This window comes from Eurytemora carolleeae, unplaced genomic scaffold, assembly GCF_000591075.1.
Source record: "Eurytemora carolleeae unplaced genomic scaffold, Eaff_2.0 scaffold268, whole genome shotgun sequence".
NCBI lineage: Eukaryota > Metazoa > Arthropoda > Copepoda > Calanoida > Temoridae > Eurytemora > Eurytemora carolleeae.
This window is the reverse complement of record NW_019396696.1, coordinates 144,200-157,655: the sequence shown is the minus strand read 5'-3', so window position 1 is coordinate 157,655 and position 13,456 is coordinate 144,200. Positions and strand designations below refer to the sequence as shown.

The following is a 13,456-nucleotide window of genomic DNA, read 5'->3' as shown; positions in this document are numbered from 1 at the left end:
AGGCCTGTCAAACATTTGATAATCCACCACTTGCTGCCAGCGAGGATTTTAGGTGATCAAACCTTCCTAGTAACATTTTTTCTTAGGATTTTTAGAATAGATTGCATTATCTATAAATATAATTTGCTTTATTTATCTGTTAATTGACAGCCTCTTCTTATGTTAATGTTTATAAGTATTCATGGTTTTTGAAAGCTTGGTAGAAATCAAAAATCGAAATTGAAAGTCGTCTTCGTTGTATTGATATATACGACGACGACTGTATTTAGAAATGTGTTGATAAACTAATTAAAGCTTTTTAGTTTAATCCCATTTTACTCTTTTGAATAATATTTTTCCATCTTATTAACTTCTACAAATTTTCAGGGTGAAATGTATAGAATGCTGGACCTTCTCTGCCCGGAGTTAAAAATCATAATTTTCGACTAAATTCTGGAGTTTTAAATCAGACTCGCCAACTTGTTTGCTTCCAACTAATGCATATTCACCAAAACCTTCAAAGATTTCAACAATATCAAAATTAAAATAAGACTTAAATACAACAACAAAAACAAGAGACCAAAGACTTAAAGGCACTAACATATGTAAAAAAGACTTAAAACACAATTTATAATGCAAGGTTCCTAAAATTATCAAGAACTAAAAAGACATCAATTTTTGTAATCAATCATGGTGAAAACGAATGCATCCCTTGAATCAAGAAAATTAACAAAATTAATTTTTAAAAATGTTTGTAAATTTGTAAATTTTAATGATTGTATTGATCTAGTTGATTGGATTATATGATATAATTCAGTACGTTGAGAACAATCGTTCAACAGTCCTTTTAATACTTTTCATGAGCCCACAATTTAAAAGCTTCGGCTCGAGTCTTAACTCCCTAGACCTAGGTTTAGGCTAAATCTTAGATCCAACTCATGATCTACAGTTTTACTGAAGGAGTTAAGTCCAATGAAAATAAAACCGATCTAGGCTGATTTAAGTGAAGAATTAGTCTCAATGTTGAGTCTTATTAATTGTAATCAAATCCCTCGAATCCGCCAATTCCAACCATGAAAATCCGCCGAATACGATATAAAACCGGTTTAATTAACACAACTCAGTGGAAAATCAGGTGCAACTAAATTCGAAAGCTCGAGTCTTAAATTATTCTCAATGACAGCTTATATCCGAGTCTTATTTCCCAAATTTTTTCAAACCGAGGACTTAAGAAGGTTTCAGAGAAAATTCTAACCTTTTCAAGCCCTTATATAAGGTGCAAGATTTTAAGATATTATTTACACTCTACAATTTAGAGGGGTTTAAAAGATTATACATTTTTAAGAATCTCTTTAAGATTAAATAAAAAATATACTTGAATTGGAAAAGGAGAAGTTACATGGGACTTAGAGCGCTTGTTCTTGTTTATAGAAATAATATTGTAAAGAGCAGTAAAAATTGTAAATGCTGTAGAGCCATGAATATTATGTGTATTGTGTATATAATGTATACCCCACAGCTAAATGTTAGTTTGTTCGTAAATTGTGAACTCAAGGCGGAAAAGCACGGGTTGTCTTTTTGTATTGCAGTACTGAATTCTTCTTTACTGTACTTTACTGCAAGGTACTGTGCTGTACTGCATTGTGATACAGCACTTGTACTTTATCTTTGATTGCAATGTAATGAACTATACCGCACTGTACTGCATATCTGTACGGTTCTTTGCTGTAATTCATGCTGGATTATAAAGTACTGTACTGAACTGTTATATACTGTACTTTAAAGTACGTTATTATACTGCACTGTATTTTACTGTGTTATCTTGTACTGTACCGTACAATTCTTCACTATACTGTACTGTACTGTATTGTGCTGTACTGTACTGTATGGTGCTTTACTGTGCTTTACTGTACTGTATTGTACTGTACTTTGATGTTCTGTACTTTGTTGTACTGTACTGTATTGTTTTGTACTGATTGTACCGTACTGTATTATACCGTACTGTTTTGAACTCTACAGTACTGTACTGTACTGTACTGTACTGTACTGTACTGTGATACACTGTACTGTACTTTAATTTACTGTACTGTACTGTACTGTATTGTACTGTATTGAACTATAACAGAACAGTGCAGTACATACAGTATAGTACAATACAGACACAGTACATACAGTAGAGTACAGTACAGTACAATAAAGTACAGAACATTACTGTACTAACAGTCCAGATTTGATTGTCATTTACAAAATTTTAATTGTTTTAATTGTTTACGCTTTGCTCCTGTTGCCACAACCACAAGCCTGGAAATTAATTGCCAGTTTTAAAATAATATTTAAGTTTTAATTTACCAGAAATGCTATAGTTTATATAGAAATTTTACTTTTGTACTAGCTTTTATTTTTTAATGTATCAAACCAACAAAATATTTTTAAAAAATGTGCGATCTTAACAAATAATATGCATGTAATTTGGTGTGAACGGATGTATTTCCCCCACACTCATGTTAAGGCCCCAACGACCAAATGTATTATGAATCCAAACTTTTCAAAGACAAATTTAAAAATTTCTATTTTTACATCTATAAAACCCAAATTTTTCTTCCGAATTGTTAAAGGAGAGAAGATTAGAACCAAGTGCTAAATATAGAATTTGTCAGAAAGAAAAAAAATTGTTGAAATTTGAGTTTTATTTCAAGTTTTTATTCACTTTATGCTGAGTTATATACTCTGACTAAAATATATAAAAAAGTGAAACTATGTTTCAAAACTTTGACACAATTTTTTTTTAAATGGGTCGCCATTTTGTCTTTATTGCACCACTTTCTTTTATACCACTCACAATAATGTCCTTTCGAATCTCACCTTTTCATGCCCCTCACTTCCACCCCTCTCCTCCCCCCTTCCTCCCTTAACGCACTTGATAAGTTGATATCGGTGGTCAATGGTCACCTCTGTGGGTTTAAGCAGCACAATAAAATAAATGAAAAACCAGCAAATTTTCCAAACTTTTTGGATAATTATTTAAGAAACAGGATAAGAAGAAATGGGGAAAATATCTTTTTACGCCATTCATAGCAATATTTCCAAGTTATAAAAGACAAAATGGTGAAACCTCGTAGATAAATAGACTGAGTGCATGTCAGAGATTATATGAATATATATATATATATAGTGTATTATATAGAATTGTACAAAATATATTATATTGAAACATTTAGACTTTTTTATTTACATTTCAGAACAATTTTTCAATTAAAAAGATTATATGTGGGTTCTTTTAGAAATTTTGTCGTCAAATTTTTTTTTCAAAAGTTTATGTACTTTGTTCATTCTTTTCTTGTTTTGACTGTACAGGAACGTCTGTACATACACTTGCCATCAAACTTTTTCTTATTATCTTACAATCTGAGCTGAAAACTTGAGAATGAGATATCCCTTATCTCGATTAATTAATCTGAGTATACCAATGGACACACTTTTGATTTTCTTCTTAAACCATTCTTTCTAGGATATAGTAGAGAAAAATCAAAAACCGGGTTTTAAAATTAGAGAGTTCCTCCGTTTCTGTATAATATTAAATGGCGCGCAAAATTTCAAATTTATCGGCTTCATATACGCGACTCTGATTGGTTGAATTTTTTACACTTTTCAGGATACAAGTACAAGATTAGGTTAGTCTTGATATTATGAAAAAGAGAGGATTAAGCATTAATCTCGATATCCACCATTCTAAAGATCACAGCTCTGAGCTGAAAACTTTAGAATGGGATATCCTTAATCCCGATCGGTTAATTAATCTGGAGATTAATAAAAAGAGGAGAACAAGCATTATTTAATCTGGAGATTAAGAATAAGAGTGGATTAAGCATTAATCTCGATATCCACCATTCTAAAGTTCCCAGCTCTGGTTGCATAAACCTTTAGTATTTCACACTTGCCAATCTAATCTAACAAACTGATGAAAATCAATATCAAATTTAGAAGGTTCAGAGATAAGAAAATTAGAGTTTGTTGCGATTTTTTGCTCCTTTTTTATAAAACCGTATTGCGTTGGTAAAATAATATGCAAATGATGCATATAAGATTAAAAAAGAATACAATAGCACACAGAGATGTCCATAATATGTCGCACAACATCTGTTAATTTTTCAAATAAAAGTTTAAATACTTAATTAAATTTTTATCCACTTACCAGAAACAAATTTGAGAAGAAAGAAATAGAGTTTTTGAAACTTTAAAATGTTAAGAAAACATCTCACATATTTCTCAACAGTTTTTCTTTGATCTTCCCTTTTATTCTTCAAAATGAATTTTTCAATATATAACTAAAATTTTGAATTTTATGTATTAAACTTAAGTTAATATCATTATTATTCTAAAAATGTTTTTACTAGGTTATAATATATGTTTTTTCTTCTTTTCCCCTTTCAACCCTGCTCTACTGTTTCTCTGCGGCAACATCTTTTTATAATGACCACATAAATTTCGCAAATTTACAAATTTTTATTGACAGATTTTCAAAAAAATTTTCAGGGAAAATTTTTAATTTATGATTGACCATGTCGATTGTCGTTCTTTACTACAGAAAAAATGGCCGATTGGTACAGCCGTTTATACGTTAATTGGATATAAAAATATAGATATAAATCTTTTTCGCTTCCTTCTATTTAATTTTTTCCAACTATATATGCATAGAGAATTATGTCACTCAATGCAGATATATTATCTATTAAAAAATTGCGCATTAAAAAATAGATAAGATTAACACCATATATTACAATTATGCATAAAAAACTATAAAAATTTAAGCAATCTTATCTGTTGTTAATAATTATTGATCTTGAAGGTCATGGATTATTGTATTTATTTACACAACACATGTAAAGGGCAGATAAATGCGTAAAGCTGTAGAACGATTCCGATTGGTTGAAGAAATCTTGCTTCTCTCTGATTGGAGTAAAAGGAAGGCCTGCCTGCCTGTAACTTTGATAGTCAAGGTTGAACAAAAATATTTTGTAGGTGTAGGCCGGATTATAGACAGGTTACAGACATGAACATTCTAAAATATGCAAAATATGCATGCAGAAAAAACTGCACTTTTTGTAACATTTTAAAATGGATGCCAATAGTATAGGGGTCTTTAATAAGTTGTGTATTTGGTGTATAAAACGCCCTCATCCAGTTACGTTACGTCTGTATGCTTAGGTTATGTAAGCACAGAAAAAACTGCGTAGTAGAATGAAACTCGATAAATGGCGCCAAGATGGCAATTGTCCGAGGAGGGGAAGGAGGACTGCAGCCACTACAATTTCTCGTCCGAGCCACCTAGCAATCCTCGCCCATTTTTAGGTGTCCAGTCCTGAGAGATTACATTTTTATAGCTGGCCAGGTTTTGGCGTAAATCAAATATTAAGTTTTAGTATATCAAAAAAAAGATTCAATTGAATTAAAGTTAAGTTCATTGACTTTAAAAATTGCTCACTTTTTATGCGCATTTTTAGATATTCCTAGTTTAGCATTCCATGAATAATTTAAAGTTCAGAGAACTTCAATTAGAACTGGCGTGTTCCTATTTAATTGAAATTGTTCATTCCTCGATCTAGAACAAGGGTAAGATAGCTGGATCGCTCATTCATATTTCATTCTTTTCCTCATCGTTCTATCCCTGTTCCGTTCTGTGTTTATCTTGATTGAGAATGATTCCAGCCGTTCGTTCTTGGTGGTCCAGCCGTTTGTTCTTGGTGGATAATTGTTAATTAAGATATAAAGAACCATAACAAATTTGACCAACAAACTTTTTGATTTTTAAAAACCCCCCAATAGCATCCTTACCTGTCAGAGATCTATTTTTAATAAAAAGTTGGACTAAGAAAATTTATCACACTCATATAGGTATTATAAATTTTGAATTTTTTGGCAAAGACTCAATTCCTTTAAATTTGAAGCTAGTTCCTGATTTAGAATGCCTTCCTGTTCCAGCCCATTCCAACATTTTTCAGAGTTCATTCAATGTGTTAGTTATTTTTGGAACAATGGCATCATTCTTAATAATTCATTTTGTTCCTGTAAAAGAACGATCGTTCCCCAGGAGCAATGCCAAGCCCAACTTCAATCTTTTTTGTTAACTTTGAAAACCTTAGAGTTTTTCTGAGTGGTCCCAGAGGAAAATTAAAAATCAGATATAAGACAAAAATTTTGCTTTGCTAATGATGAATGTCAAAGTCTACTAAAGCCAACGAGTATGGGTTCACACTCTTTGCTAATGTTAGATGTCAAGTCTACTATAGTCAACGAGAATATATTTCTACTTTTGCTGAATCAATATGTATTTATAAATTCAATGAATGCATTCCTGAAAATGTTTTGATTACTTAAGTGCTGACTAATTATCTACTTGTAAATGCACAATGAATGTATATTTAGTTACATACATATTGAGATTTCAATATGTATACTTTGTTTCAACAAAAACAATCAAATAAAATTATCAAGCATTATATTTTGAATTGGCTCAAAATAAATTTTCTTTTGTGTTTTATTTTAAGCTGAACCATCATACATTATTATTTTGTATTTTGCGTTTGAAAATAAATACTAAAACTATATCGGAAGGTTAGCCATTATATTGACAGAAGAGATTTAATTTTTACCTAAATCATGTTTGACATAATTTTAATTGATTCTGAAATAATGTAGTCATTTCAATTTTCAATACTTTAGTCTAACCATATTTTATGTCATATCGAGGCCAGATTTTCTACGACTAGTTTTATCTATGAATGGGACACTTTAAAAACATGTTTTAAGAGAAAGACGACGACGATGGCTCGGACGAAAAGTTGTGGCTGGCCTTCCTCCCCTCCACCGAGTTTACACAAACACGTGTAGAATCCTGGCCGTCGAACTCTTTTCTGATGAGGGCTCGGCTTGCTTTACGGTTTACAGAACGCAGCTCAGGGGGCGACATGGAATTTTCCACACAAAAATGGACGGCTTTTGTGTTAAATTTATCTTTGATGTAACCGTCTGTAGCATTTCAAATGAGTTACAGAAAGTATTTAGAGTTAAAGAAAACTTATTAAGAGTAAAAGAAATTGTTAAAAGTTAAAGAAAGTATAATGAAGAGGTAAAGAAAGTGTTAAGAGTTAAAGAAAGTGTTAAAAGTTACAGAAAGTATGAAGGGTTAAAGAAAGTGTTAAGAGTTAAAGAAAGTATAATGAAGAGGTAAAGAAAGTATTAAGACTTAAAGAAAGTGCTAAAAGTTAAAGAAAGTATGAAGGGTTAAAGAAAGGTTAGGAGTTAAAAAAAGCATTAAGAGTCATAGAAAGTATTAAGAGTTAAAAAAAGTGTTAAAAGTTAAAGAAAGTATTAAGAATTAAAGAAAGTATAAAGAGATAAAGAAAGTATCAAGAGTTAACGAAAGTGTTAAAAGTTAAAGAATGTATAAAGACTAAAAAGTTAAAGAAAGTATTATGAGTTAAAGAAAGTATTAAGAGTTAAAGAAAGTATTGAGAGTTACAGAAAGTATTGAGAGTTACAGAAAGTATTGAGAGTTACAGAAAGTATAAATATATAAAAAAAAGTATTAAGAGTAAAAAATCATGAAGAATTTAAGAAGGTATTACTATCATAGCTCGACATTTGCCTGCTTTCTCACTAATTCACTTATACCTTAATTATACTTTTAAAACGTTAATACATATATTTTTTTCTTTCCGAGGCCGAATTTAATGAATTTGAGCCGCGGCTTAAAGCCGCCAAAAAATTAGTTTTAATTTAGCGCCGGCTTAATCTTGCAACATTTAATACAATTTAAAGTGGAATCAACCATCTTTGAGCCGCGTCTCAAATTAAGCCGCAGCACAAATTCTTTAAATTCGGTCTCTGCACTTCAATTTGATAGTTCACAAATATTTTGTTCAAACCCTGGCATTTAATTGTCTTAAATCAAGACACAAAGTCAATGGAACTGAGTTCATGACACATGCTCTGCTTTAATATCCCTATATCTTTGCAACCCGAACTCAAACTCAAACTCAAAGTATCAAACTACGAGTTTTTTAGATTGAATATAGGGATTAGTAAATTGCGTTTGACTATCTGAACTACACCCTAGTGTTTGTGGTGTACTGCGGTAATCTGAAGTACACTGAAAAGTGAGGCGGTACTGTATAGTATCAAATATTGCTATTTACTTATAACTTGATGTCAATTATGCAAAGTTTTGAATTCGTCAAGGCAAACAAAGTTTTAATTTCTTTTTTTTCAATTTCATTTTCATTATTAACATACAGTTATGAAGTACATTTTCAACTAGAAAATTACGACCATTAAGAGATTTAGATTGTCTTTAAGAATAGTTAGGAAATAAATATACAATATATATATGTATGTAAGTATTAAACATTAAAACACTATTCTTTCTTTCTACAGTGTAATAATATCAGTGTAATATTAAATCTATTTTAAAGTCGGAAAACCCTTGGGTCAGAAAACACTTAAATCCATTTCATTTAACTCTTGTACCCACGGTTTACTTGGTATAAAACCTAAATCAAATTAATTTTCAAGCCCAGGGGATTGTTTTAAAGATTTTTGTTTGACATTTCTTGTGTTTTTTTTTGGTAAAAACAGGAGGAAATGGTACAGGTCAGGTTAAAGTAATGTTTTATTTTATTTCACAAATATAACAACAAATAATATTATATAAAGGTTGAACACTGCAAACAGACAGACAGAAGGAGGTCAAATGTATGCGACATTACTGGAAGGACTTTGTGACCTCGTGGTTTCTCTAGTTTGTGACCTCGTGGTTTCTCTAGTTTGTGACCTCGTGGTTTCTCTAGTTTGTGACCTCGTGGTTTCTCTAGTTTGTGACCTCGTGGTTTCTCTAGTTTGTGACCTCGTGGTTTCTCTAGTTTGTGACCTCGTGGTTTCTCTAGTTTGTGACCTCGTGGTTTCTCTAGTTTGTGACCTCGTGGTTTCTCTAGTTTGGATTTCATACAGAAGAATGAGAAAACCAAAGGAACTGATTTTTTGTCGCAAACTCAAATTTTCTCATACCTATATCTTTGCAACCTGAAGATGAACATATGAAAGGTCTACGACATTGGATTGCAAAGATAAAGGGATTGACAAATTTGAGTTTGTGCAGAAAAAATCAGTTCTTTTATCCGGAATTTTTTAAAAGATAAAGAAATTGAGTTCTTGCCAAAAATTCGAATTTCTTATACCTCCATCTTTACAATTTTGATTTTTAAAACAATTAGACTATTTTATCTAACATATTTCATAGTTTGAAATATCAACGGTCTACGACATCGAGTTGCAAAGATATATGGAGTAAAAAATGTTTGTCTTTCTCCATATCTCAATCTTCCATAAGAGAAGTTCTGATAAAAAAAACATAAAGGATTTCAATCTTACGTATAATTTACTTTAGCTTAACATGCGAGGAAGTGGTGTAACATCAAAAAACAAGTAAATTCTCAAACAGGATAAATAATATCTTAGTTTAAGATTAATATTGATCAGAAAAATAAAACTTCAGAAAAATAAATTTGGCAACTGTAACGTACACAAGGTTTATAAGTATTACATTTTAAAATAAATTTTATACTTTTATGTTTTTAGACTTATTAAATTAGTAGTGAATAATTAAGGTAGTTTTAAAAACTTTGTATAGATAAATAGATAGATAAATATATAGATAGATAGGCGGAAAAAGAGAGCGATAATTCAAGCAGTGGTCTGCAGGGTTAGAAATATTTATACTGTCTACGCTTTACTACGCACTATACAATTCTGTCTCCTTCAAAGTACAAGAGGGGTGAATAATGCATTTTTATTTTTATACTATAAATACAAAGTTAAACATGTTCTATTTAGACCAGAACAATATTTTTAATGCATGTTTTTTATTGGTGGATAAAAACAGGAAAAATATTTTGTATGTTTTAAGCTTAGATTGTAGAAAATACATAGAGAGCCGGGCCTTCAGTTCATTTGTGTTTAACTATACCTATAGACCTCGTGTTCTCTTTACTTTAAAACCTTCATCGTTTCATTTCAAACTTGAAAAAAAAATTTTAATTTAAAAATACTAATTAAATTTCTAAAAACTTTTAAAACTTTAAACCAAAATTTTTATCTGACCAAAACGATAAAAACCAAGTATTCATCTAAGTTGACAAACCTCAAAAAAAACCTAACAAAAATTGTTATCAGATTAAAAAAAAGTGCAAGGCAAGTCTAAAAATCAATCAAACGTCGCTAAGAAACTACCTCTCCTCAAAATATACCGAAAACTTGTCAACTATAAGTCCAAGGAAAAACTGTAAAACAGATTAAAAGCTAGGCTGACAAACAAACTTAAAGCTGACAAACAGTCTGGAAACTGCAAAGCAAAGGTGACAAACAAACTGGAAGCTAAGTCAGCAAAGAAACCAGCAACGAGTTCAAAATTTGTTAGTTCTTCAAACACTTGTGAAAACCATTCAGATTTAATCAAACAAGGTAAAATTTACTATAATTGTAAAATGATTTTTAATTCTTCAAAATTCCATCTCTTCAATGCTGAAAAAAGTAAAAAATGAAACCTTTATCTGATCAATAATGTAGAAGATATTGTTTTTTTTTTCCTGTAGGTTTAAAAGGGTTTACTTCTGATAATTCCGATATGTTTTCCTGCAGCAGAAATGCGCAAATCAATTTTGTAGAAATAAAAACACAATTTCAAATAAAAAGTTTCAACATTATAAACGTTGACAACTAATTCATACTTGATCTGACAAAACTTGTAAGGGTACAGATGTGAATCTGGAATTGTTATCTTTGCATGAAGGGTCCTCTACTCGAAATTAGGCTTACAGTCGCTTTAAGCACTGAAAAATTTATTTCTAATTGCTTGATATTGTGATTTCTCTCATGATTCAGTACTAAAGTTACAACAATTTAACAAATCATAGAAATTCAAAATGTAACTATTAACAGCTGACAACAAATATCTATAATTTGTTAAAGAAAAGTAAAGAGTGGTTGTTTTGAATACAATGAACACAACTTTCATTTTCAGTAAAAAAATTAAATACGCGCGTTCTACATTAGGTAACGTGAACGTCGGACAAATACAATTATACATATACACAATTTTCAAACTCTATAGCTTTCCATATCTTACTGATTCTTAAAAAATCTGTCCAGTTTGTAAGTATATTTTTGAAACTTGAGAATAAAGTTGCGCGAAAGCAAAGAAAGTTAAAATAAAAAGTTTTCACATTCCGATCAAATATAAGGATAAATAAGAAGTTAGAATAATAATTGTAATAGTAATAACAATAATGATCAAACAAAACCAATAATATGGATAATCTTACCATAGTAATAAAAATAGTATCATTAAAAACAATAATATGAATATTGATTACAAGTAAAAATAAAGTTAAAAGTATTAATCATTTAAAGGAATGAGTTCTTGCCACAAACTCTGATTTTCTAATCTCTATATCTTTGCAACCTGATGTCGTAAACCATATAAAAAATTGAAATACCAAAGTTAAAAAGATAAAGAAAGTTTGAGTTTGTGGCAAAAACTCAATTTCTGTAAGTTGTTATATAATATTGTTATTTTTCTTCATATGCAATTTCATCAATACAATTATGGGATTTTTTGACCCTATCCCTGCTGGGGTATTTTTAAACCAGGAAACGCTAAATCCCATGTTTGATGTCCAAATATGACAAATGATACATTGATTTGAAAGCTCTTATGCTCTACTTCCAGAATCTGCAAAAACATTTACAAATTTGGAAATTTTTTTATTTTTTTGCAAAACCAAGTTATTTAGTAAAATGTTTGCACAAAAAAAAATTGCACAAAAAATGAAAAATATACATTTTTGAAAAGGCCTTGATCGGGCCATTTCAAATATGCAACATTTTCTTTATAAAATTCTAAATAACCTGATGTGCAATTAAGAATAACTTTCTTGTAAGCAACTAATTTGCAAAAATTTCTGTACAAAAATTGTGCATACCGTTTCCTTATGTAAAAGGCTTTCCAACAAGATAAAATTTTTCAAAATCTGACAACTGACAGTAAGTCAAAACAAAGATTTACTTTGTTACAGGAAAAAGTAGTCATTCAGGCAGTGAGCCTGAGGACTCAGGCAGTTAGTATAAAAGTCCAATTAATCATACCTAAACGGAGGACTATGCGTATTTGGGAAAAGTTAAAAAACTTTTACAGCCTCAGACCAATACTTTTAAGATATGTAAAAAACTACAGGGGGGGGGGGTCAAATTATTCCCCACTCCGTCCCCCCAGCATGAATTGAATTAAGCATTGAGTAAATTGAAAAAAAATTATCTAATGACCACTTCAGTTGCTTCAGTCTTTACCAATTAATACACTTTAATCATTCAAAAATCAAAGAGTCTTTATGGAATCTAGACCCTATTTCTTCAGCACCCTCCCCCATTATAGTCTTTTACAGGGAATGTCGTTGTAAGGTACCCTTGAGGTGCATACGTATCTGATTCACAGCGTTACACTTTAAATCTTTGTTTGATTAATTATATGGTATATATTAGCTTGAGTCTTGTCTAGTGTTTGATTAATTATATGGTATATATTAGCTTGAGTCTTGACTAGTGTTTGATTAATTATATGGTATATATTAGCTTGAGTCTTGACTAGTGTTTGATTAATTATATGGTATATATTAGCTTGAGTCTTGACTAGTGTTTGATTAATTATATGGTATATATTAGCTTGNTGTGCCCCCCCCTAGCAAAAGTCCTAGTTGCGCCTCTGGGGGGGTGCACCTGTGAAAGTTAAGAAATACAAATGTGTGGGGGGGGGGACACTCTGGGATAAAAAGCGGATTATTGGAAAATAATGATCATAATGATTATCAGATATCGGCAAATGAACATCAAGAAATGTTTAGATAGTCAAAGAAAAGTTTATATATGTTCATGGTTTTGGTCGGGCTTCTACTCTTAAGTATATACTTTTATATTTAATAACAGATTTTCATAATTCCCCCAATTTTTGGTTCGATTTTGAAAAGAGAAACTTTGCAGCATAGACTTGAGTTCCTTGAGTAAGGATCCATTTTAATTTTATGCGGATACTAGAGATCCTTAACCCTGATTATCCTGATCGAAAAAAATGAATCAAGATCCCAAACACTTAAGCATCCAGAAATTCACTAATTCTTCGAACAAATGATGTTTATGCTGAAACCAATATATATATACAAGGGGGGCTGAGCCCCTAAAGCCCCCCCCCCATATGCCTGAGCCCACGGACAGGTCATTATTTCTTGAGGGCTGGGGGTAGAACATCAAGTTAAACCAGGGAGTAAGGAATAGAAGGGAGATATAACTGACGCGGTTCGCCCTACCATATGATTATACATGCTAGGCAGACGGTACTCCATTTGAATAAGAATATAAAAACATCATTTCATTT

General features: G+C 30.9%; 1 protein-coding gene across 1 annotated transcript in view; it reads left to right on the top strand.

Moving 5' to 3' along the window:
- Positions 1-10,007: 10,007 nt before the first annotated feature.
- Positions 10,008-13,456, top strand: part of LOC111707498 (phosphatidate phosphatase LPIN2) — a 24,614-nt gene continuing 21,165 nt past the window's right edge. Inside the window, exon 1 of the mRNA XM_023480608.1 lies at positions 10,008-10,494. The gene's annotated coding sequence lies outside the window, so the exon portion shown is untranslated. The remainder of the gene's footprint in view (positions 10,495-13,456) is intronic.